Source organism: Ascaphus truei, chromosome 3 (genome assembly GCF_040206685.1).
Source record: "Ascaphus truei isolate aAscTru1 chromosome 3, aAscTru1.hap1, whole genome shotgun sequence".
Classification (NCBI taxonomy): Eukaryota; Metazoa; Chordata; class Amphibia; order Anura; family Ascaphidae; genus Ascaphus; species Ascaphus truei.
Genome location: NC_134485.1, coordinates 384425001 through 384450514, shown reverse-complemented (window position 1 = coordinate 384450514; position 25514 = coordinate 384425001).

Below are 25514 nucleotides of genomic sequence, written 5' to 3'. Positions count from 1 at the left end.
TTTGTAACTTTAGTTAATATATATTATGTTTTAATAGACTAATAAAAGTATTTTAATTTATGTTAGGTTTGTTAAGTTTATATTATTAATAAAGTTTGTTTTGTTCCCTGACGCGCTGACGTCACCGGTATACCCGGCGTGAAGCGTGATACGCGTGGTGCGCTCTGGCAACAAGGCGCATTACGTGTGACACGACTAAGCGACGGGTTGACGGGACAATTGGCGGGAAAAGGATACTATAATAGGTAAGAGAGATTCTCAGATCATTGTACACCTTGATAAAGAGCGGAAGCTCGAAACATGTCGGTGGGGGCCTGAGGGCTCATTATTTTCTTGTTACCATGTACTGACGAAAAATAAACCTCTAACTTTTGGGACACACTCTCTAGCAAATTTATTTTGTTTAGCTGTGCTCCAACTCTCCTTTCCGGATACCTGCAGCAGAGAGAGAACCGCTGCTCTCTCTCTGCGCAAACATCGGCACATTAAAAATTATTTTAAATACATTTTTATTGATAGTGTAGATGTGCAGGGAGTCTCCGGAGCTGAACCGCGTTGGTTTCAGGTCTGGGGACCCCCTGCTCCCCGAGATACAGCCCCCTTTATGAGGTGCCGGTATCCCTCTGCTTGGTTTAAAGGTCCCGATCACGTGATCGCGGCCTGTAAACCAAGCAGAGCAGAGGGATACCGGCACCCCCTAAAGGGGCCTGTATCTCGGGGAGCAGGGGGTCCCCAGACCTGAAACCAGTGTGGTTCTGCTCTGGAGACCCTCTGCACATGTACAGTATCAATAAAACACATACAGTATACAGTATAAATAAACACTCGTTCTTTACCTTAGCGGCTATGCGCTATGGTAAAGAAGCAGCATTTCTGTATTTTAATAATATTGTACAGTGAGCAGGGGGTTCCCTGAGCCAGAAATTAATGCTCAGGGACCCCCCCTGCTCCTGCTCAATATTATTAAAAATACAGAAATGCTGCTTCATTACCATAGCGGATAGTCGCTAAGGCAATGAAGGGGTTAACCCACCGTGTCCGCTTTATTGTGGGTAGTGGGGATGGGTGAGGGGGGTATTTGGCCCTTGGTGTGGGTTTAGGACTTGCGGGGGGGGTTGCGGGTGCACTTAACCCCTTCACGACCGTAGCAGTTAATACCGCTACGGTCATGAAGGGGTTAAGCCCTCCCGCAACCCCCCCGCAAGCCCTAAACAAGCACCGTTGGGGCTAATACCCCATTCACCCACCCCCGCTACCCACAATAAAAAAAATACACACACACAGCAGCCGCCAAAAAATAAATAAATAACTCTAAATAAATAAATAAATAAATAAATGACAATAAATACATTTGAAATAAATTTTTATTGATAGTGTACATGTGCAGGGGGTCTCCGGAGCTGAACCGCGTTGGTTTCAGGACTGGGGACCCCCTGCTCCCCGAGATACAGCCCCCTTTAGGGGGTGCCGGTATCCCTCTGCTTGGTTTAAAGGGCCCGACAACGTGATCGCGGCCTGTAAACCAAGCAGAGCAGAGGGGTACCGGCACCCCCTAAAGGGGCCTGTATCTCGGGGAGCAGGGGGTCCCCAGACCTGAAACCAATGCGGTTCTGTCTGGAGACCCTCTGCACATCTACACTATCAATAAAAATTTATTTAAAATGTATTTATTTATATTCATTTATTTATTTATTTATTTATTTAGATTTATTTATTAATTGTGCTGCTGCTGCAAGTCCTAAACTCACACCAAGGGATTTCACGCACAGCAGCCCCACAATTAATAAATAAATCTAAATAAATAAATAAATAAATACATGAAGAGAAATAAATATATACTGTATATATATACTGGATATATATCGGAAGAAGAGATCAGTGTATCTCGAAAGCTCGCACAAATAAAAGCATTTCGTTAGCCACAGAACGGTATCATCTATTTATTTTTTTATTTTTTTGATTATTGAAGCTCGGCTAACACGGTACTGATACCTCTACATGTATATATATATATATATATATATCTCTCTCTATATATATATATATATATATATATATATATATATATATAGAGAGAGAGAGAGAGATATATATATATATATATATATATATATATATATATATATATATAGATATAATACGAACCAATCCAAAGACCAGTAAAGAGACAGCAGACCGCACGGGGTTAATCCAAAAATCTATATTCACAACATGAAATCCACGTAAGCTTACGTGTATTTCATGTTGTGAATATAGATTTTTGGATTAACCCCGTGCGGTCTGCTGTCTCTTTACTGTTCTTTGGATTGGTTCGTATCATACTTTTTCTCTATGGGACTAGCATCTGCTATTACAACCTTTTCTACTACAGTGTGCTGACTGACCTTCATGTGTATATATAGATATAGATATAGATATATATAGATATATACAGTATACAGTATATATACACACAGATGATGAACCAATATACAAATACATGTAGAATGGTTATCAAAATCATACTGTCCTACAAATAACGCTTCTCTATACAGACAATAATAATAATCCATTTAATAATCCTAACTGATTTTACAATATAAAACATAACATTCCAATCCACACTGTACATTGAATTTACATTGTATAAATGATGCATAAAATCTATGCACCATATACATTCTGCAAATGAATGTTAACAGTATAATTGCAAGCTACTCTACCAGTAAATACAAACACTTCCAAACAAGCCAACTATTTTAACCAATCAAGTAAACAAAAATCAATATATACTGTAAGTACCAACCAGAAAACACAATTTAAAACCAAAGCTAACCCTTACAATACCAAGGATTACATCTATCTACAGTAATTGTAAAAAACCTTATACATTATACAGTACACAGCATTGCAATGTACATGATGAACAATACAGTACATTCCCTGTATCTCCCTGCCTTCAGTGTAATCTGTTTAAAGCCCCCTCCCCCCTAATGTTTCTGTTAAACAGATTACACTGAAGGCAGAGAGATGTAAAGGCCTAAAGCCCCCTCCCCCCTAATGTTTCTGTTAAACAGATTACACTGAAGGGAGAGAGATTTTACAGAAACACACATTAGGGGGGAGGGGGCTTTAAACAGATTACACTGAAGGCAGAGAGATTTTTCTGTTACCAGTAAATCTCCCTCCCTGCTGTCAGTGCAGTGTATGTAAATGTGGGGAGGGGGGGGACCCAATGTGCATACTGTGAGGTCTAACCACCCTCACCCCCTACCCACATACCGTTACCCCCCCCATCCTGGCCATGGCCCCTCCGCTTCTGCAAAACAGACACAAAAATTAAAACATACAAAGTAATGTCCCCTAACCCCTTAATCACCATAGCGGTTATTAACCGCTACAGTCATGAAGGGGTTAACCCACCCTCACCCACCACTCGGGATGCCTACATACCCTCCCACACTAACCCCCCCCCCCCGTGAGGCCTAACCACCCAGTCAGTACCCACGAGGGAGGCCTACCCACATACCGTTGGGGAAACACCCCACCCCCAGTACCCACAATAAAAACAGTACAATGACCCACAATAAACAGCATTATATTTATTAAATACATTACCCACCCCCTGTGCCCCCCCATAAATACAAGAATTATCCTTTTACATACAGGGTTCATAACGCAGCCCCACGCTAGTCTCCGGTGGGCTGGCAGGGCACCTGGACAGACCTACAGTTTACCAGCAGCCCTTTTTACACAGGTTCTGGAGGCCTGCTGGTGGATCCTGCCAGCACCATGGCACCCAGGTGGTCTCCTTGGGTCACCGTGGGCCACAATTGGGTCTCCACGGTAGGCCCAAGGATGTCTGGGAGCCCCGGGTCAAACCCACAGGTGTCTGTGGGGCCTCGGGTGGTTCCCTCGGGGGTCTGGTGAACTCACGGGTGCTCACTACGGGTCCGCGGTGCCCCCACAGAAGTGGGACCACACATCATCATCCCCGCACCTACGGGTCAGCGGTGCCCCCACAGAAGTGGGACCACACATCGTCATCCCCGCAGACTACGGGTCCGCGGTGCCCCCACAGAAGTGGGACCACACATCATCATCCCCGCATGTGTCACCCGTGGAACCACCAGCCTGATACCCTTGGGATACCCGAGGATACCCACAGGTAGTCTCCAGAGGCCCCACGCAAAACCACGAAATCAAACCCTGAATGTAAAAAAAATAAACCTGGTGTATACATTCAATACATACACCCTCCCCCCCAACACCTACAGTACAATAATGTGCAAAATAACTATTATCCAGATATGGATAATAGATTAATTGCCCATTATTAAAAACATTAACTAGCATATACAAATAAATAAAGTACTACTGACCTCATCAATACGAAGTGTCCGTTGCCAGCTAAATCCTTGTCTTGTCCACAAAATACATAGCAAATACAAAGCCAATACATTGCAATTACATTCAGATATCAATTAACCCCTTAAACACCTTATCAGATAATAACCGCAAAGGTAATTAAGGGGTTAAGCCACACAGGACCGATACCCACCCTTCACCCATGAATTTGTACTGTGGCTTCATCATGCAACTATATATATATATACTGTATATATATACAGAGAGACAGAGAGAAAGAGAGAGAGATATATACAGTATATATATATATATATATATATATATATATATATATATATACACACGTTATATACACACCCATGATAAACCAATATACAGTACAAATAAATGTAGAAGGGTTATCAAAAGCACTGTCCTACAACCAAACACTTCTCCATACATACACACTAAATTAAAATCAATTTCCTTTAATATTCAAAACTGATCTCTCAATCTAAATCATCACTAAACCTCTGAAAAGCCATTTAAACAACTTACATTCCAATATAAATGATGCCTAAATATCTATGCACCATATACATTCTGCAAATTAATCAAACATGTAAACAAAAATCAATTAGCAATCATTATTTACATCCCTAAACAATTCACACTAGATCCCGAACAATAATACCATTAACAAATTCACGTTAATGACGTGTCCTGATTGGACCGTGAAAACCATGTGTTTTGGCCGACAAAAAAAAATTATGACGTCACTTAAAGGGAATGAAAGCACAGCCAATCAGAATGGCTTTGCTTCAATTGCCTTTAAGATGACGTCATGAAAAGGCACATGGCCGCCCTCACATGGTATGGTAGCCAATCAGAGTAGGGATGGAGTTCCCACGCTCTGATTGGCTACAATACCATGTGATCATTTGATGTCATCATTTTTTTTTTGTCGGCCAAAACACATGGTTTTCACGGTCCAATCAGGACCGTGGGAACCATGACGCAAAATGTGACGTCATAGGCCTTTAAAAGCCTTTGTCGTCTCATTTTGAAGCCAGACGCCGCGGAGGAAGGACCTCCAGCCAAGAAAGAAGACCAGGGCGTGGCCGCAGACGGGGAGAAGACCCCGCCCCGCCCCGCTGGAAGGAGATAGAAGAAAGAAGAACACAGATGAAGATGGATTACAGATAGAAGACCCGTGGATTGGTTTGGATTTTTAGTTTAATGTTTATTATTTTCTGGTTTATTATTTTATGGGTTCCTGATCGTGGATTGGTTTGTGAGTAAACTGCGCAACGGGAGTCGGTGGGGGCAAGTAATGGTAAGTGAACTACAGTAAAGAAATGTATTTTATTTAACTTGTTAATTTTTTCAAAAGGTTTTTTAACATGTGTATTTTTTTTTTGTGGTATATCATTTCTTGCCACTGTATGTATGTATATATGTCTAGAGAGATATATACATACAGTACAGTACAGGGTAAGAAATGATGTTGTTTTAAAAGCTGGATTAGATGTGTTTTAAATTATTTTGTGTATGCTGCTACAGTATGCTTTATTGTGAGTTTAAAGTATTTTAAAATTAGATAGATGTATTCCTTGGTATTGTATTGTGTGTTTGAGGAAGGTCAGGGATAGGCTTGGTTTGTAAAGGTTGTATTTTTGTCGGTACTTATATTTTTTCAAAGGCTTAATTATTCTGCTCTAGGCGTGAATTTGTTAATGGTATTATTGTTCGGGATCTAGTGTGAATTGTTTAGGGATGTAAATAATGATTGCTAATTGATTTTTGTTTACATGTTTGATTAATTTGCAGAATGTATATGGTGCATAGATATTTAGGCATCATTTATATTGGAATGTAAGTTGTTTAAATGGCTTTTCAGAGGTTTAGTGATGATTTAGATTGAGAGATCAGTTTTGAATATTAAAGGAAATTGATTTTAATTTAGTGTGTATATATGGAGAAGTGTTTGGTTGTAGGACAGTGCTTTTGATAACCCTTCTACATTTATTTGTACTGTATATTGGCTTATCATGGGTGTGTATATAACATGTGTATATATATATATATATATACTGTATATATCTCTCTCTCTTTCTCTCTGTCTCTCTGTATATATATACAGTATATATATATATATATATAGTTGCATGATTGAAGCCACAGTACAAATTCATGGGTGAAGGGTGGGTATCGGTCCTGTGTGGCTTAACCCCTTAATTACCTTTGCGGTTATTATCTGATAAGGTGTTTAAGGGGTTAATTGATATCTGAATGTAATTGCAATGTATTGGCTTTGTATTTGCTATGTATGTTGTGGACAAGACAAGGATTTAGCTGGCAACGGACACTTCGTATTGATGAGGTCAGTAGTAATTTATTTATTTGTATATGCTAGTTAATGTTTTTAATAATGGGCAATTAATCTATTATCCATATCTGGATAATAGTTATTTTGCACATTATTGTACTGTAGGTGTTGGGGGGAGGGTGTATGTATTGAATGTATAGGCCAGGTTTATTTTTTTTACATTCAGGGTTTGATTCCGTGGTTTTGCGTGGGGCCTCTGGAGACCACCTGTGGTATCCTCGGGTATCCCAAGGGTATCAGGCTGGTGGTTCCACGGGTGACACATGCGGGGATGATGATGTGTGGTCCCACTTATGTGGGGGCACCGCGGACCCGTAGTCTGCGGGGATGACGATGTGTGGTCCCACTTCTGTGGGGGCACCGCCGACCCGTAGGTGCGGGGATGATGATGTGTGGTCCCACTTCTGTGGGGGCACCGCGGACCCGTAGTGAGCACCAGTGAGTTCACCAGACCCCCGAGGGAACCACCCGAGGCCCCGCAGACACCTGTGGGTTTGACCCGGGGCTCCCAGACATCCTTGGGCCTACCGTGGAGACCCAATTGTGGCCCACGGTGACCCAAGGAGACCACCTGGGTGCCATGGTGCTGGCAGGATCCACCAGCAGGCCTCCAGAATCTGTGTAAAAAGGGCTGCTGGTAAACTGTAGGTCTGTCCAGGTGCCCTGCCAGCCCACCGGGGACTAGCGTGGGGCTGCGTTATGAACCCTGTATGTAAAAGGATAATTCTTGTATTTATGGGGGGGCACAGGGGGTGGGTAATGTATTTAATAAATATAATGCTGTTTATTGTGGGTCATTGTACTGTTTTTATTGTGGGTACTGGGGGTGGTGTGTTTCCCCAATGGTATGTGGGTAGGCCTCCCTTGTGGGTACTGACTGGGTGGTTAGGCCTCACGGGGGGGGTTAGTGTGGGAGGGTATGTAGGCATCCCGAGTGGTGGGTGAGGGTGGGTTAACCCCTTCATGACTGTAGCGGTTAATAACCGCTATGGTGATTAAGGGGTTAGGGGACATTACTTTGTATGTTTTAATTTTTGTGTCTGTTTTGCAGAAGCGGAGGGGCCATGGCCAGGATGGGGGGGGTAACGGTATGTGGGTAGTGGGTGAAAGTGGTTAGACCTCACAGTATGCACATTGGGTCCCCCCCCTCCCCACATTTACATACACTGCACTGACAGCAGGGAGGGAGATTTACTGGTAACAGAAACATCTCTCTGCCTTCAGTGTAATCTGTTTAAAGCCCCCTCCCCCCTAATGTGTGTTTCTGTAAAATCTCTCTCCCTTCAGTGTAATCTGTTTAACAGAAACATTAGGGGGGAGGGGGCTTTAGGCCTTTACATCTCTCTCCCTTCAGTGTAATCTGTTTAACAGAAACATTAGGGGGGGGGGCTTTAAACAGATTACACTGAAGGCAGGGAGATACAGGGAATGTACTGTATTGTTCATCATGTACATTGCAATGCTGTGTACTGTATAATGTATAAGGTTTTTTACAATTAGATAGATGTAATCCTTGGTATTGTAAGGATTTAGCTTTGGTTTTAAATTGTGTTTTCTGGTTGGTACTTACAGTATATATTGATTTTTGTTTACTTGATTGGTTAAAATAGTTGGCTTGTTTGGAAGTGTTTGTATTTACTGGTAGAGTAGCTTGCAATTATATTGTTAACATTCATTTGCAGAATGTATATGGTGCATAGATTTTATGCATCATTTATACAATGTAAATGCAATGTACTGTGTGGATTGGAATGTTATGTTTTATATTGTAAAATCAGTTAGGATTATTAAATGGATTATTATTATTGTCTGTATAGAGAAGCGTTATTTGTAGGACAGTATGATTTTGATAACCATTCTACATGTATTTGTATATTGGTTCATCATCTGTGTGTATATATACTTTCTACTATATATATATATATATATATAGATATATACAGTATATATATACACAGTATATACTGTATATGTATAGGGATTGTTAGTATATATATACTGTATATATATCCAGTATATATATACAGTATATATTTATTTCTCTTCATGTATTTATTTATTTATTTAGATTTATTTATTAATTGTGGGGCTGCTGTGCGTGAATTTTTTTTATTGGGGGTGAGGGGGGTGTTTGGCCCTTGGTGTGAGTTTAGGACTTGCAGCAGCAGCACAATTAATAAATAAATCTAAATAAATAAATAAATAAATGAATATAAATAAATACATTTAAAATAAATTTTTATTGATAGTGTAGATGTGCAGAGGGTCTCCAGAGCAGAACCGCACTGGTTTCAGGTCTGGAGACCCCCTGCTAACCGAGATACAGGCCCCTTTAGGGGGTGCCGGTATCCCTCTGCTCTGCTTGGTTTACAGGCCGCGATCATGTGGTCGGGCCCTTTAAACCAAGCAGAGGGATACCGGCAACTCATAAAGGGGGCTGAATCTTGGGGAGCAGGGGGTCCCCAGACCTGAAACCAACGCGGTTCAGCTCCGGAGACCCCCTGCACATGTACACTATCAATAAAAATGTATTTCAAATGTATTTATTGTCATTTATTAATTTATTTATTTAGAGTTATTTATTTATTTTTTGGCGGCTGCTGTGGCGGCTGCTGTGTGTGTGTATTTTTTTTATTGTGGGTAGCGGGGGTGGGTGAATGGGGTATTAGCCCCAACGGTGCTTGTTTAGGGCTTGCGGGGGGGTAGCGGGAGGGCTTAACCCCTTCATGACCGTAGCGGTATTAACTGCTACGGTCGTGAAGGGGTTAAGTGCACCCGCAACCCCCCCCGCAAGTCCTAAACTCACACCAAGGGCCAAATAACCCCCTCACCCATCCCCACTACCCACAATAAAGCGGGCACGGTGGGTTAACCCCTTCATTGCCTTAGCGGCTATCCGCTATGGTAATGAAGCAGCATTTCTGTATTTTTAATAATATTGAGCAGGAGCAGGGGGGGTCCCTGAGCATTAATTTCTGGCTCAGGGAACCCCCTGCTCACTGTACAATATTATTAAAATACAGAAATGCTGCTTCTTTACCATAGCGCATAGCCGCTAAGGTAAAGAACGAGTGTTTATTTATACTGTATACTGTATGTGTTTTATTGATACTGTACATGTGCAGAGGGTCTCCAGAGCAGAACCGCACTGGTTTCAGGTCTGGGGACCCCCTGCTCCCCGAGATACAGGCCCCTTTAGGGGGTGCCGGTATCCCTCTGCTCTGCTTGGTTTACAGGCCGCGATCACATGGTCGGGCCCTCTAAACCAAGCAGAGGGATACCGGCACCTCATAAAGGGGGCTGTATCTCGGGGAGCAGGGGGACCCCAGACCTGAAACCAACACGGTTCAGCTCCGGAGACCCCCTGCACATGTACACTATCAATAAAAATGTATTTCAAATGTATTTATTGTCATTTATTATTTAGAGTTATTTATTTATTTTTTGGCGGCTGCTGTGTGTGTGTATTTTTTTTATTGTGGGTAGCAGGGGTGGGTGAATGGGGTATTAGCCCCAACGGTGCTTGTTTAGGGCTTGCGGGGGGGTAGCGGGAGGGCTTAACCCCTTCATGACCGTAGCGGTATTAACTGCTACGGTCGTGAAGGGGTTAAGTGCACCCGAAACCCCCCCCGCAAGTCCTAAACTCACACCAAGGGCCAAATACCCCCCTCACCCATCCCCACTACCACAATAAAGCGGGCACGGTGGGTTAACCCCTTCATTGCCTTAGCGGCTATCCGCTATGGTAATGAAGCAGCATTTCTGTATTTTTAATAATATTGAGCAGGAGCAGGGGGGGTCCCTGAGCATTAATTTCTGGCTCAGGGAACCCCCTGCTCACTGTACAATATTATTAAAATACAGAAATGCTGCTTCTTTACCATAGCGCATAGCCGCTAAGGTAAAGAACGAGTGTTTATTTATACTGTATACTGTATGTGTTTTATTGATACTGTACATGTGCAGAGGGTCTCCAAAGCAGAACCGCACTGGTTTCAGGTCTGGGGACCCCCTGCTCCCCGAGATACAGGCCCTTTTAGGGGATGCCGGTATCCCTTTGCTCTGCTTGGTTTACAGGCCGCGATCACATGGTCGGGCCCTCTAAACCAAGCAGAGGGATACCGGCACCTCATAAAGGGGGCTGTATCTCGGGGAGCAGGGGGTTCCCAGACCTGAAACCAACACGGTTCAGCTCCGGAGACCCCCTGCACATCTACACTATCAATAAAAATGTATTTAAAATAATTTTTAATGTGCCGATGTTTGCGCATAGAGAGCAGCGGATCTCTCTCTGCTGCAAACACATCTCGCCCCCGCCGCCCATACAGTAGTATCATTTATGTATGTGCATATACAGTACTTTTTGTGTACAGTACTGTATGTTAGGGCTTATAGGGGTTGTTGTAATACAGTATATATATATATATATATATATATATACTGTGTATATACAGTACTGTATATATATATACTGCATTACAATTCATGAATTTATGCCATCTGGTGGACACGCAAAGCATTGCAGCCTATTAAATCCTGATCATTATCATTTAACAGATCAGGCCCCCGTCAGCCAGGCATGAACCGTGGCTGGGAAGGCAAACGCAACGGGGCTTGTCAGAGGTGAGGAGCGGCGCATTCCAGGTATCTGCCAGGTACAAACTGGGCATTTGCTCGAATAAAGTGTGTCGATGCTGTATACAGCACTCTCCCCTCGCTCAGGATAATTAACTGCACTGCAGGTTATTTCAACTTCTTATCTTCTCTACAATGCAGTACATCTCTCCCATACCATTCCTTTGAACGTGTGTCTGGTTTCAATCACATTCCTGCTTGACAGCAGGTGATTACTACGCATGCACCTGTTACTTCGCCCGCCACTGCTTGCTTGCTTGCTTGCTTGCTTGAGTGAGTGACAAAAAAAATGTTTTTCATTTTTATTATTGTAATTTTTTTTTTTTTTTCTCCGCAAGCATGCAAAAACCATCTTACTGTATTACGATATTCAATCTGTGCTGTAGCTTTTGACTGCGACCCTGTGCGTTTGACTGCACATTGTTGATTTGTGTGCTTTTTACGTACTGTATTTGGGGGTGTATTATTATGGTGAACTGTCTTTTGAAATTAAAGTATATCTTTATCTTTGAACTTCATGCAGCTGTACCCTGTAGCCCCCTCCCCCACGAACACACACAAGGCAAGCTCGAGGTTTGAAATTCCACGGAGTCGTTAATTTTCTGAATCTTGTCATTGTGTTGTTAAGCCGTCCATAGCTGAGCTACAAAGCCTCACTGCGCCTGTGTGTAATCCTTTTTGAGATGGGAGCTAGCTGCTTACTGTGCATAACTCACCCAACCCCCCACCTCTCCACAGAGTCGTTCATTTTCTGAGTCTTGACATTGTGTTCTTAATCCGTCCATATCCGAGCTACAAAGCCTCACTGCGCCTGCGTGTAATCCTTTTTGAGATGGGAGCTAACTGCTTACTGTGCATGACTCACCCAACCCCCTCCACAGAGTCGTTAATTTTCTGAATCTTGACATTGTGTTGTTAATCCGTCCATAGCCGAGCTACAAAGCCTCACTGCGCCTGCGTGTTTGAGATGGGAACTTTGAGGCTTTGTTTACGGCAACGCTTTGGAAAATCCCTTCTCGAATTTGATTTGCACAGAGCATCACCTCTCTACACTACCGACACACTTTATTAGAGTGTGGCCGGTACCGCAAGCCGGGAGATTTCCCGGCTTGCTAGTGGCCGCCCCTCGGCGTGCCGCGCGTCATAGACGCGCGGTCACGCGACTTCGGGAGCGTGCGCCCCCTGCACGCGCGTCCAGGGGCTCCCCGAGGGAGCCCTGGTGTCCCGCGATCGCGGGACAGCGGCAGAGGGTTCCGGGGGACCCGGCGGACCCGGCAGCGGTAGGGAGAGCACCCCGATCGGAGGGCGCTCTTCCGCTGCTTCGGCGCGCGCCCGTCACTCTCGGGCGCGCGCCAGGCTACTGCTGCGGCCAAGAACGGGCAAATGCTCGAATAAACTTGGCCGCAGCAGTATGCGCCTGTTTGTAATCCTCTTTCGGATGGGAGCTAGTTGATTCCTGATCATGCGCCTATAACTTCACCCACCACTGCTTGCTTGAGTGCCCCCCCCAAAAAAATTTTCATCATGATTTTTTAACTGTTATTTTATCCACAAGCCTGCAAAAACAATCTTGATATTACGATATTCAATCTGTGCGTTTGCCTGCACATGGTTGATTTGTGTGCTCTTTATGTATTGTATTTGGGGGTGTAGGGATCAAATTACAGTATTATGATGAACTGCCTTTTGAAATTACTGTACTGTACTCTACTCTATGTAATTTCTTTGAACTGCTGCACAACTAATCCTTCATCCCTCCCCACGTACACACAAACTCTTATCGACAGACAACTCCACAGAGTCATTAATTTTCTGAAGTTAGTCATTGTGTTTTTAATCCGTCCCTAGCCGAGCGTCAATCGCCTCACTGCGCCTGCGTGTACTTTAATCCTCTTTGAGATGGGAGCTTGCTGCTTACTGCGCATGAGTCACCCAACCCCCCTCCACAGAGTCGTTAATTTTCTGAATCTTGACATTGTGTTGTTAATCCGTCCATAGCCGAGCTACAAAGCCTCACTGCGCCTCCGTGTTTGAGATGGGAACTTTGAGGCTTTGTTTACGGCAACGCTTTGGAAAATCCCTTCTCGAATTTGATTTGCACAGAGCATCACCTCTCTACACTACCGACACACTTTATTAGAGTGTGGCCGGTACCGCAAGCCGGGAGATTTCCCGGCTTGCTAGTGGCCGCCCCTCGGCGTGCCGCGCGTCATAGACGCGCGGTCACGCGTCTTCGGGAGCGTGCGCCCCCTGCACGCGCGTCCAGGGGCTCCCCGAGGGAGCCCTGGTGTCCCGCGATCGCGGGACAGCGGCAGGGGGTTCCGGGGGACCCGGCGGACCCGGCAGCGGTAGGGAGAGCGCCCCGATCGGAGGGCGCTCTTCCGCTGCTTCGGCGCGCGCCCGTCACTCTCGGGCGCGCGCCAGGCTACTGCTGCGGCCAAGAACGGGCAAATGCTCGAATAAACTTGGCCGCAGCAGTATGCGCCTGTTTGTAATCCTCTTTCGGATGGGAGCTAGTTGATTCCTGATCATGCGCCTATAACTTCACCCACCACTGCTTGCTTGAGTGCCCCCCCAAAAAAAAATTTCATCATGATTTTTTAACTGTTATTTTATCCACAAGCCTGCAAAAACAATCTTGATATTACGATATTCAATCTGTGCGTTTGCCTGCACATGGTTGATTTGTGTGCTCTTTATGTATTGTATTTGGGGGTGTAGGGATCAAATTACAGTATTATGATGAACTGCCTTTTGAAATTACTGTACTGTACTCTACTCTATGTAATTTCTTTGAACTGCTGCACAACTAATCCTTCATCCCTCCCCACGTACACACAAACTCTTATCGACAGACAACTCCACAGAGTCATTAATTTTCTGAAGTTAGTCATTGTGTTTTTAATCCGTCCCTAGCCGAGCGTCAATCGCCTCACTGCGCCTGCGTGTACTTTAATCCTCTTTGAGATGGGAGCTTGCTGCTTACTGCGCATGAGTCACCCAACCCCCCTCCACAGAGTCGTTAATTTTCTGAATCTTGAAATTGTGTTCTTAATCCGTCCAGAGCCGAGCTACAAACCTCACTGCGTGTAATCTTTTTTGAGACGGGAGCTAGCTGATTACTGCACATGATTCACCCCCCCCCCCAACCCTTTGAGGCTTTGTTGAGGCTTTGTTTACGGTAACGCTTTGGAAAATCCCTTCTCGAATTTGAAATGTAAATCTGATTTGCACAGCTTTGTGAGAATTGAGAGTTAAAAAAAACCTTAACTGATTCATGTTGTTTTGTCATTCATTCTTATTCATTGGTGTACTGTGGTTGTGGGGGGGTGGCTGTTGTCAATGATTATGATTAGCAGGAATGTAAATAAATATTTATTTTATCAGGAACCAAAAAATACAAATAATAAATAATGCAGTCTTTATTAAGTTCTTCAGACAGATTGAAATAGGATAAACATTTAGAAAACATTTGTAAAACATGGATAAACATGAATAATGCACATTTATAAGAATATTATTTAATAATGTATACTGTAATGTATAATATATATATATATATATATATATATATATATATATATATATAGTAATATTATTTTTTCCGTCTTTATCTTGTTCCTCATTCTGTGTACAGTACAATAGTTCATTGAGAGAGGAGAGGTTTTGTGTACATCATTACTGCTGTTTATATGCTGTACATTTGACTTTACAAACAGATTAGACTGGACACAACACCCCACCTCCCCCCAGGCCACCCTTTTTTCCTGAAATGACAAGAAAACAAAAAAATAGTGCAGTTATGTGCGTACTGTATTATGGCATTGTGTGATGTGTAGTACTACTTTACTGTAGATGGCTGGTGCTGCTTTCTCTGGAAAGAAAAAAATTGAGCGGTTAGTAGGCAGTTACTGTACTACTGTCAAACTAGTGTATACTGGATATACTGTATACTCTGACTACTGATAAATACTATTTATCCAGATGGCTGGTGCTGCTCTCCTTGTAAAGAAAAAACTGTAACTACTGTATACTCTGACTATTAGGAACGAAAAAATCTGTGCCATACTTACCTGTATCATACTGTACTTACAATACTACAGTACAGTACTACTTTCCTGATGCTTGCCCATTACGCTCGATCACAATGGGCAACACAGTCGCAATATGGTCTATATATTTTTTGTAGCGTTCCACGGTGAGTACATTGTTCCAAAAACTCATTATGCCTTTCAACAACTCGTCCTTTTTGGAGGGTTTCACCACTTTCCGGATATGGTCCTTCAGCTGATGCCAGACCATTTCGATCGGATTGAAGTCTGGCGATCTGTCATTGGAAAAAAAGGACAATTAGTTTAAGAGATACAGTACACAGTAAAAACAGTGGGGAAAAATGAGACACGGTTACCGCACTTACTCCGTTGGTGTATTCACCCAGTTGATACCGCGCCCAAGGATATGCGCTGTTGACGCGGTGTGCTTCGGATCGTTGTCCTGGTAGAAACGGTGACCATCTGGGAACTCGCGTGTGATGTATTGCACTACAACAACAATGTTGTCTTGGAAGAAAGCTTTATTCATGATTCCTATAGCAAGAAAAGAAAAGTGCTCAAAAAACTGCACAATAGTACAGTACAGTGCATACAGTGAGGCTACACTAGAAAAGTACAGTGCATAAGGCTACATTATATTTTATATATTTTACCTTCAAAGATGACAATGCATCCTGGTCCACGCCTAGAGATGGCACCCCACACATGCAGCTTTACGGGGTGTTTTGGGCGCGGCTTCAAAGATATGCGACCTTTTTTGTGGAATGCAAAGGTTGCAAATATCTCCAGCGACACAGTAGACTCGTCAGTGAAGATGCAATCCTGGAAAGTTTCTCCACTGTTGATCCATGCCTGGGCCTGGACCACTCTTTTTATTTTGTTTATGTCCCGTATCATGGGGTACGCTCTGTAATGACAAGGAATAAATAAGTTTAGCGGTACAGTACAGTTTCCTAAACAACACTTTTACCTTCTGTACTGTCCAGTACTAACCTCACACGTCCATATTTCCATCCAATGCTGCGTCTCATCTTCTTTATGCTGGTCTCGGATACAGTGAGATTGTGATTTGCCTGCAGAGTGTAATTGACCCTTAATGCACTCTTCCCATCATTATCCTCACTTATTTTGTCCACCAGAAGAGTTGTGTCCCTACAATGTAAAGAAAAACAATCCGGTAAGTAAAATTATTAGCGAGAGTAGATCAACAGGATACAATATATTGTTCTATTAATATGCAGCAATATAAAAAATATATATACTGTTGTAATATAAATAAAAAAATATATATACAGTACTGTTGTAATATAAATATAAAAAATATATATAGAGTACTGTTGTAATATAAATATACAAAATATATATACTGTTGTAATATAAATATAAAAATATATATACAGTACTGTTGTAATATAAAAGAAAGAAAAAAGCGGAGCACTGCCAGGAAATGAAAAAAGGCTGGGGCAAAAATTGAAATAAAGATTATTTATTGGGCATAATGGCCAAAAAAACAAACACACAAGGTGATAAAAAACTCTGACGCGTTTCCCGCCGTGGAGGCGCTTTATCAAAGAGTACTGAGGTTCTCACAGTATCAGAATATATAGCAGTCTCTAAAGTGTATGCCCTAATCTTAAACCAATGAATCAGAAGATGGTCTAACTGATTATGCAAAGAGCTGTGATTTTAAGCTGTTACAACGAACTTATAGTATAAGATGTTAACATGACGCTAATCATTATATGAGACTGTGAGAACCCAAATGGTTACAACAAATGACAATAAATATAAAAATAAAAACAAGAGAAGAAAAAGACTAATAGTGAACATTATAGCAACAATGTGTCAAGTGTATTATTATAATGAGAAAAATCTATGTGCATGAAGGTAAAAATAAAGATAAATATATATGAAAATAATATATATATATAATCAGATAGTGCATTGACATTATATGAACACTAATGAAATGTGATAGTATAAGTGAATATTCAGACAGCAATATAAACCATGTGTATACCTAATGTATAGACATAGGGATATATAATATAAGTGCTTTATGAAATTAATTTTTTTTAAAAGTTAAATCTATACATAATAAAATGTGAGAACAATGATAAATTACATGAATAAATAGAATTAGTCAAATCTTCAGATGTGAAATAGATAGATAGATACAGATAAATTAAAAAAATAGTGATAAAAAACCCTAATAACAAAGTGGTGATATATAATATAATGTAGTCACCTATATGTAGCTAGAAAATAAATGATGAATACATATATAAATTTGGATATATAGTAATTACAATAATAAAATATATATAACCAATATAAATATCCACTCTATAGGTAACTTGTCTTATGATATGAATAATATATCATACACTTAATGCATATCATATAGTGAGGACATGTGTATAAATATATACAAATCAACAGTCTATTATATATAAATGACATAGAAGACATGTTTGGATAAAGAACATAGCGAGCAGAAATAATACATATTTGGGTATAAACAACAGATTTACAAAAAACGGTTTATAAAAAATGCTTCAATTCCCAGTCGATATTAATGCCAGAGGGTTGCATGGTGCCTAAACTGTACATCCAATACATTTCTTTTCTGTTTAGAGTACCCAATCTGTCTCCTCCCCGGATTGGGGCATGTATGTGATCTATTCCTGAGAAGGAGAAGTTTTTAATGGTCCCCTGTGGACATACTGAAAAATGTCTGGAGACCGGATGGGATTGATCTCTCTTGTTGATCGCACGGACATGTTCCATGATTCTAGTTTTAAGGGGCCTAATGGTACGGCCCACATAACCCTTTCCACATCCACATCTCAAAAGGTACACTGTGTAGCTGGAATTGCAATTAATAAAAGTGTGTATAGTATGTTCAACCTTTGGATTAATTCCAGTGATTTTTTAAATTTTATTTGCATATTTACAAATGCTACAGTGTCCGCATGAGAAAAATCCCTTGGGAATATTGCTAATCTGTTTGTGATTAGAACTGGAGTCAAAAAGACTGGGGGAAAGTGATGTGCCCAATGATTTGGCCTTCCTAAATACAAATTTAGGTTTTTTGTCAACAATCAATGACAAGTCATGATCTAATTTTAAAGTATCCCAATGCTTGTGTATAATATGTCGGATACGATCTGACTGTGTACTTTGTTGTGTAATAAACAATGGTGTGTTTATGTATTCTGATGATGATTTCTTTTTAGAGGAGTTCAACAGGTCCCTTCTATCTAGTTGTTTAACAGAATTCAAAGCCTCTGTGATATGAGATATATTGTAGCCCCTAGATTTAAACCTGGAGATAAGGTCTTTGGATTGAACATCAAACGATTCCTCCGTAGAACACAACCGTTTCAGTCTAGTGAATTGTCCTTTAAGTATACCTTTTTTAAGATATTTTGAATGATTGCTGTCTGCTCTAAGGTAAGAATTGCGCGCATTAGACTTCCTGTAAATGTCAGTTTGGATGCACCCACTTTTGGTTTCAGTACAAAAGAGTTTGAGCAGAAATGGAAAGACACACTTAATGAATGTTCATTTAAACTCATGGACTTGATCATAGAACATAAGACAAGAGAGAGAGCCTCTTTAGGTATAGAGATTAAAACACTACAAAATAAACTTAAATTGTTTGAAAAGATGGACCATTTCTCCAATAATGATAAAGTCTTACTATGTAACATTGAAGACATGGAAGACACTATCATGCAAAAAAAGCAGTCCAAGTTTGAACGAGATAAATTGGACTATGAGAGAAATCAGGTCTATACCTGGGAAAGACCAGGGAATGCTAATCCCAATAGAGGAAGATCCAGAACACCGTCACAACCACAATCCCATAGAGATAAAACATCTAGTACTCCAAAGAAATCCATCTTAAAGTCCAAATACACAGACACCTCTAGTTATGAATCAGACACCTCAGAAAATGAAAACAAATATCCATCTGTGTCCTTTGATATTACATCAGATACTTGGAGGGGGAAAAGCTCAACAGGTTTAGATACCAGAGAAGCTTCCACGTCTGGGTCCACAGGACATTTTTCCCATATGAATAAATCCCAGGAGTCAAAAAACTACCAAGGACAAGGAGGTCAAAGAGGAAGAGGGGGATCAAGAGGGGCAACAAAGAGGAAAAAGTACTCTTAACCGTAGAAGATAATAATGTCATCAATATTTCGAATAAGACACTGACCGCTGGACAATTATCTTTACTAAATAGAGGGTTGAACTTTGCCCCTCATAGCAACTTCGACCTCTTTAACACTTATATTGATCTACAGCGATTCACTCGCAAGTTGTCTTTGAAGAAATTTTTCATGAACAAACATGATAATGTTGTACCCATCCCTGATGTGCCTATGTTATGTAGTTCTGCGGAATCAACGCCAGATCACTCTGGCGTTGATTCACCAGAGCCAATTGTATCTAGTCTTTCATTTAAAGATTATTGTGCGGTCTCTGACCTGGAGGATTTGTATATGGAACAAGATATAGAAAATAACTGTGAGAAAGTATCCCTTTCTAATTTTCTTAGCTTTGAACACACCACTTTTAGAAAGAAATCTACCTTTTGCCCTTATGGCTCAAAGAGTCCATTTATTACCACATTTGAAAGATTAGTGGAACAGGATTTGAGGAATCTAGCGGAAGACTGTAATTAACAAAAGAAGTATACATCAGAGCAGCAACCTAACCACCCTTGAGTTGCAAGAATTACAAACTTTAAAGTCTGACAAAACTATTGTCATAAAAAATGCAGACAAGGGTGGTGCGATTGTTGTCCAATCCGCTGAGTCTTATAGACAGGAAGCATTGAGACAGCTGTCTGAAGAACAGGCCTATCGCAGACTACCCTCAGACCCCACTACCACTTTCCTACATGAATTGAATGATCTGCTTGACCTTGGGAGAGAATTGTATGTACTTAGCAAGAAGGAATTTGAATTTTTATGTTCACCTAATCCCATAGTCCCCATCTTTCACCATCTCCCAAAGATCCATAAGTCTCTTACAAGTCCACCGGGACGGCCAATTGTGGCGAGCATTGGATCTTTGGGAGATGGACTCTCTCGTTTCATAGATGCATATCTTCAACCGATTGTGCAAACACTGCCATCCTTTTTGAAAGATTCAAGTCAATTGATATTTGACCTTAATCACATACAGTGGCGAGAGAGTTATAGATGGGTGACTATGGACGTGACCTCCCTCTACAATATTATCAAACACGAGCAAGGCATCTCCGCCATATAGCATTACCTCTCATTATCTCACCTAGCACCAGCACTATGCACTTTTTTAATAGAGTCCATCACTTTTTTACTCACACACAATTATTTTAGATTTGATGCACATTTTTATTTACAACTTCGGGGTACAGCTATGGGCACCTCTTTTGCACCCTCTTATGCGAACCTTTTTATGGGGTTGTGGGAATCCAATTTCATTTTTAGTGATCACAATTCTTTTAGGCACCAAATTATATTTTACAAACGCTACATAGATGATCTTTTATTTATTTGGGATGGGGATTTTTCTTCACTTCAATCATTCATTCACAAACTTAATATTAATGATCACAATTTACATTTCACGTTTCAGGAGAATATTCACCACATCTATTATTTAGATCTAATGCTGTATGTGGACATGCGGGGGTGCATCCAAACTGACATTTACAGGAAGTCTAATGCGCGCAATTCTTACCTTAGAGCAGACAGCAATCATTCAAAATATCTTAAAAAAGGTATACTTAAAGGACAATTCACTAGACTGAAACGGTTGTGTTCTACGGAGGAATCGTTTGATGTTCAATCCAAAGACCTTATCTCCAGGTTTAAATCTAGGGGCTACAATATATCTCATATCACAGAGGCTTTGAATTCTGTTAAACAACTAGATAGAAGGGACCTGTTGAACTCCTCTAAAAAGAAATCATCATCAGAATACATAAACACACCATTGTTTATTACACAACAAAGTACACAGTCAGATCGTATCCGACATATTATACACAAGCATTGGGATACTTTAAAATTAGATCATGACTTGTCATTGATTGTTGACAAAAAACCTAAATTTGTATTTAGGAAGGCCAAATCATTGGGCACATCACTTTCCCCCAGTCTTTTTGACTCCAGTTCTAATCACAAACAGATTAGCAATATTCCCAAGGGATTTTTCTCATGCGGACACTGTAGCATTTGTAAATATGCAAATAAAATTTAAAAAATCACTGGAATTAATCCAAAGGTTGAACATACTATACACACTTTTATTAATTGCAATTCCAGCTACACAGTGTACCTTTTGAGATGTGGATGTGGAAAGGGTTATGTGGGCCGTACCATTAGGCCCCTTAAAACTAGAATCATGGAACATGTCCGTGCGATCAACAAGAGAGATCAATCCCATCCGGTCTCCAGACATTTTTCAGTATGTCCACAGGGGACCATTAAAAACTTCTCCTTCTCAGGAATAGATCACATACATGCCCCAATCCGGGGAGGAGACAGATTGGGTACTCTAAACAGAAAAGAAATGTATTGGATGTACAGTTTAGGCACCATGCAACCCTCTGGCATTAATATCGACTGGGAATTGAAGCATTTTTTATAAACCGTTTTTTGTAAATCTGTTGTTTATACCCAAATATGTATTATTTCTGCTCGCTATGTTCTTTATCCAAACATGTCTTCTATGTCATTTATATATGATAGACTGTTGATTTGTATATATTTATACACATGTCCTCACTATATGATATGCATTAAGTGTATGATATATTATTCATATCATAAGACAAGTTACCTATAGAGTGGATATTTATATTGGTTATATATATTTTATTATTGTAATTACTATATATCCAAATTTATATATGTATTCATCATTTATTTTCTAGCTACATATAGGTGACTACATTATATTATATATCACCACTTTGTTATTAGGGTTTTTTATCACAATTTTTTTAATTTATCTGTATCTATCTATCTATTTCACATCTGAAGATTTGACTAATTCTATTTATTCATGTAATTTATCATTGTTCTCACATTTTATTATGTATAGATTTAACTTTTTAAAAAAATTAATTTCATAAAGCACTTATATTATATATCCCTATGTCTATACATTAGGTATACACATGGTTTATATTGCTGTCTGAATATTCACTTATACTATCACATTTCATTAGTGTTCATATAATGTCAATGCACTATCTGATTATATATATATATTATTTTCATATATATTTATCTTTATTTTTACCTTCATGCACATAGATTTTTCTCATTATAATAATACACTTGACACATTGTTGCTATAATGTTCACTATTAGTCTTTTTCTTCTCTTGTTTTTATTTTTATATTTATTGTCATTTGTTGTAACCATTTGGGTTCTCACAGTCTCATATAATGATTAGCGTCATGTTAACATCTTATACTATAAGTTCGTTGTAACAGCTTAAAATCACAGCTGTTTGCATAATCAGTTAGACCATCTTCTGATTCATTGGTTTAAGATTAGGGCGTACACTTTAGAGACTGCTATATATTCTGATACTGTGAGAACCTCAGTACTCTTTGATAAAGCGCCTCCACGGCGGGAAACGCGTCAGAGTTTTTTATCACCTTGTGTGTTTGTTTTTTTGGCCATTATGCCCAATAAATAATCTTTATTTCAATTTTTGCCCCAGCCTTTTTTCATTTCCTGGCAGTGCTCCGCTTTTTTCTTTCTTTTCTATTTTTGTCTCATCAGTGTAGCAGCACGCTCCGGTTTCATCGTTGCAGAGCAGCTGTTATCATCGGGGGATTTCCTCCAGAAGCTGCAGAGTGGATCCGGATCTTTGGACAAGTGTGCGGTCTACACGCCCAGCGCCTCACCTGTTCCGGGTAGGATCACGGCTTGCGGGGACAAGTGGCTGCAGCTTTGGATTGCGCGCCGGTCCACCCACGCTTACCAGCGCCCCCCAGATCCCGTCTGGCTGAAACATCGCGGCTTATCATCAGGCACCCGGTAAGGCGGCGGGAGATTCTGCTTGCAGATCTCTACTACCAACAGCCAGTCCTGTTATACCGGGGAGCCAGAACCGCTTGTCAGAGTGAGGAGGGTCACATTTCCATCTGCACGGGGGACTGGTGCCATTGACCCGATCGGAGGATATCCAGAGGTCCTACAGGTGAGGTGGGAGTCACATAGACCCACACATATGTAACATCGGACATTTGTTTGGGACACTCTCTGCATTTATATATTTTTATACCGGTTTTCACAGCACTTGCCATATTTGTAGCTTCCACGTGGGGACTTTCCCTGTTTTTTCACTGTTGTAATATAAATATACAAAATATAAAAAATATATATACTGTTGTAATATAAATATAAAAAATATATATACAGTACTGTTATAATATAAATATACAAAATATACAAAATATATATACTGTTGTAATATAAATAGAAGAAATATATATACAGTTGTAATATAAATATGCAAAATATATATACTGTTGTAATATAAATATAAATATACAAAATATATATACTGTTGTAATATAAATATAAATAGAAAAAATATATATACTGTTGTAATATAAATCTACAGAAATAACCAAAATATTAGATACAGTACTGTAGATCTGCAGTACATTATTTGATATAAAAAAATTTTTTTAAGTTGTATAAATATACTTACGCATTTGTTACCCTTGGTGCCGTTTTGCATTCTCTGTTTTTTCCATGTTCATGATAGCTCATGGTGGTTGCTGGCACAACGAGGCCAGAAGTAGCTAACCAGCGTTGGATAGCAGCAATTCGGTGTCCGCTCGTGTACATCTCCTTAATTCGCATTGCTGAGATCCTTGGATATCTTTTTAACAGCCATTGCTGCGAGTAGAAAGAAATACAAACACAAGAATGTATATTCGATGTTTAGTCGATGTGTATTCAATGTGCAGTGAATCCACAAAATGGATGGTGTATTTATACGGTAATGACTCACATTAGAGTACGCCCACTTTCAACACCTGTACCTCGCTGCCATCCATAAAAGGTTACACACTTTGCATAGCCCACCACTCGATGATCTTTATCTGAACTTGCCCTTGTCCAGATACTGCATTATGCAATCTGCTTCCATGGATCAACCCCGATTCTACGGACGCAGGAACCCACTCGCCTCTGCCGTGCCTGTCATGCAGAAAAAGCGAAAGGCGGTTGCCGTTTCCACGCCAAGGCAAAAGCGACAGGCTAAGGCCAATAAAGAAAACCTTCTGCTGACCCCAAAGGCTAAGGGTTTTCATAGACGTCAGCCTTATTATGTCAAGAAGAAATACAGTGATGTACTGTCGACGCAAAACGAATGGGAGCCAACCCATCGAACCTGCAGACCACCTCCTCCCATACGCTTCGACGACTCTGCCGCCGCTGTCCCGGAAATCTTCAGCCCGTCTTCTCCACCCCTCGTCCTCGACGCTGCCGCCACCCTCCCGGAAACCCACAGGCCATCTTCTCCAGTTCTATCCGACGACGCTGCCGCTGGTGCCTCTGAAATCCACGGGTCACTTTCTCCTTTGCTCTTAGACGACTCTGCTTCTCGCCCAGAAATCCAGAGGTCACTTTCTCCATCCCTCTTCGACGACGGTGACGCTGCTCCTCTACCGGATATCCACAGGTCACCTCCTCCACCCTTCTTCGATGTCGCTGCCACTTCTCTCCATGGAACCCCCATCTCATCCTCCATTGCACCCATCCACCCAGATGTCCACACGCCATGCACAAGAAGCAGCTTGTTAGACCGGATGCTGCATGGGATAACTGTGGATATCCCCGGGAACTCTTTTGTGCTGGCAAAGATAGATCTGCTTCTGGAGGCCATGCTAAATGTGGAGCAACGGATGCTACATATGGATCAACGGATGCTAGATATGGATCAACGGATGGATTAACGGATGGAGAAGATAGAGGCTGACATAGCGGGTATACATCATTTGCTCGGTGTTCATGCCCCTGTTTCCCCGACGCCAGAGCAAGATGGTGGCATGGATGTGCTGAATGGGAGCATTGACC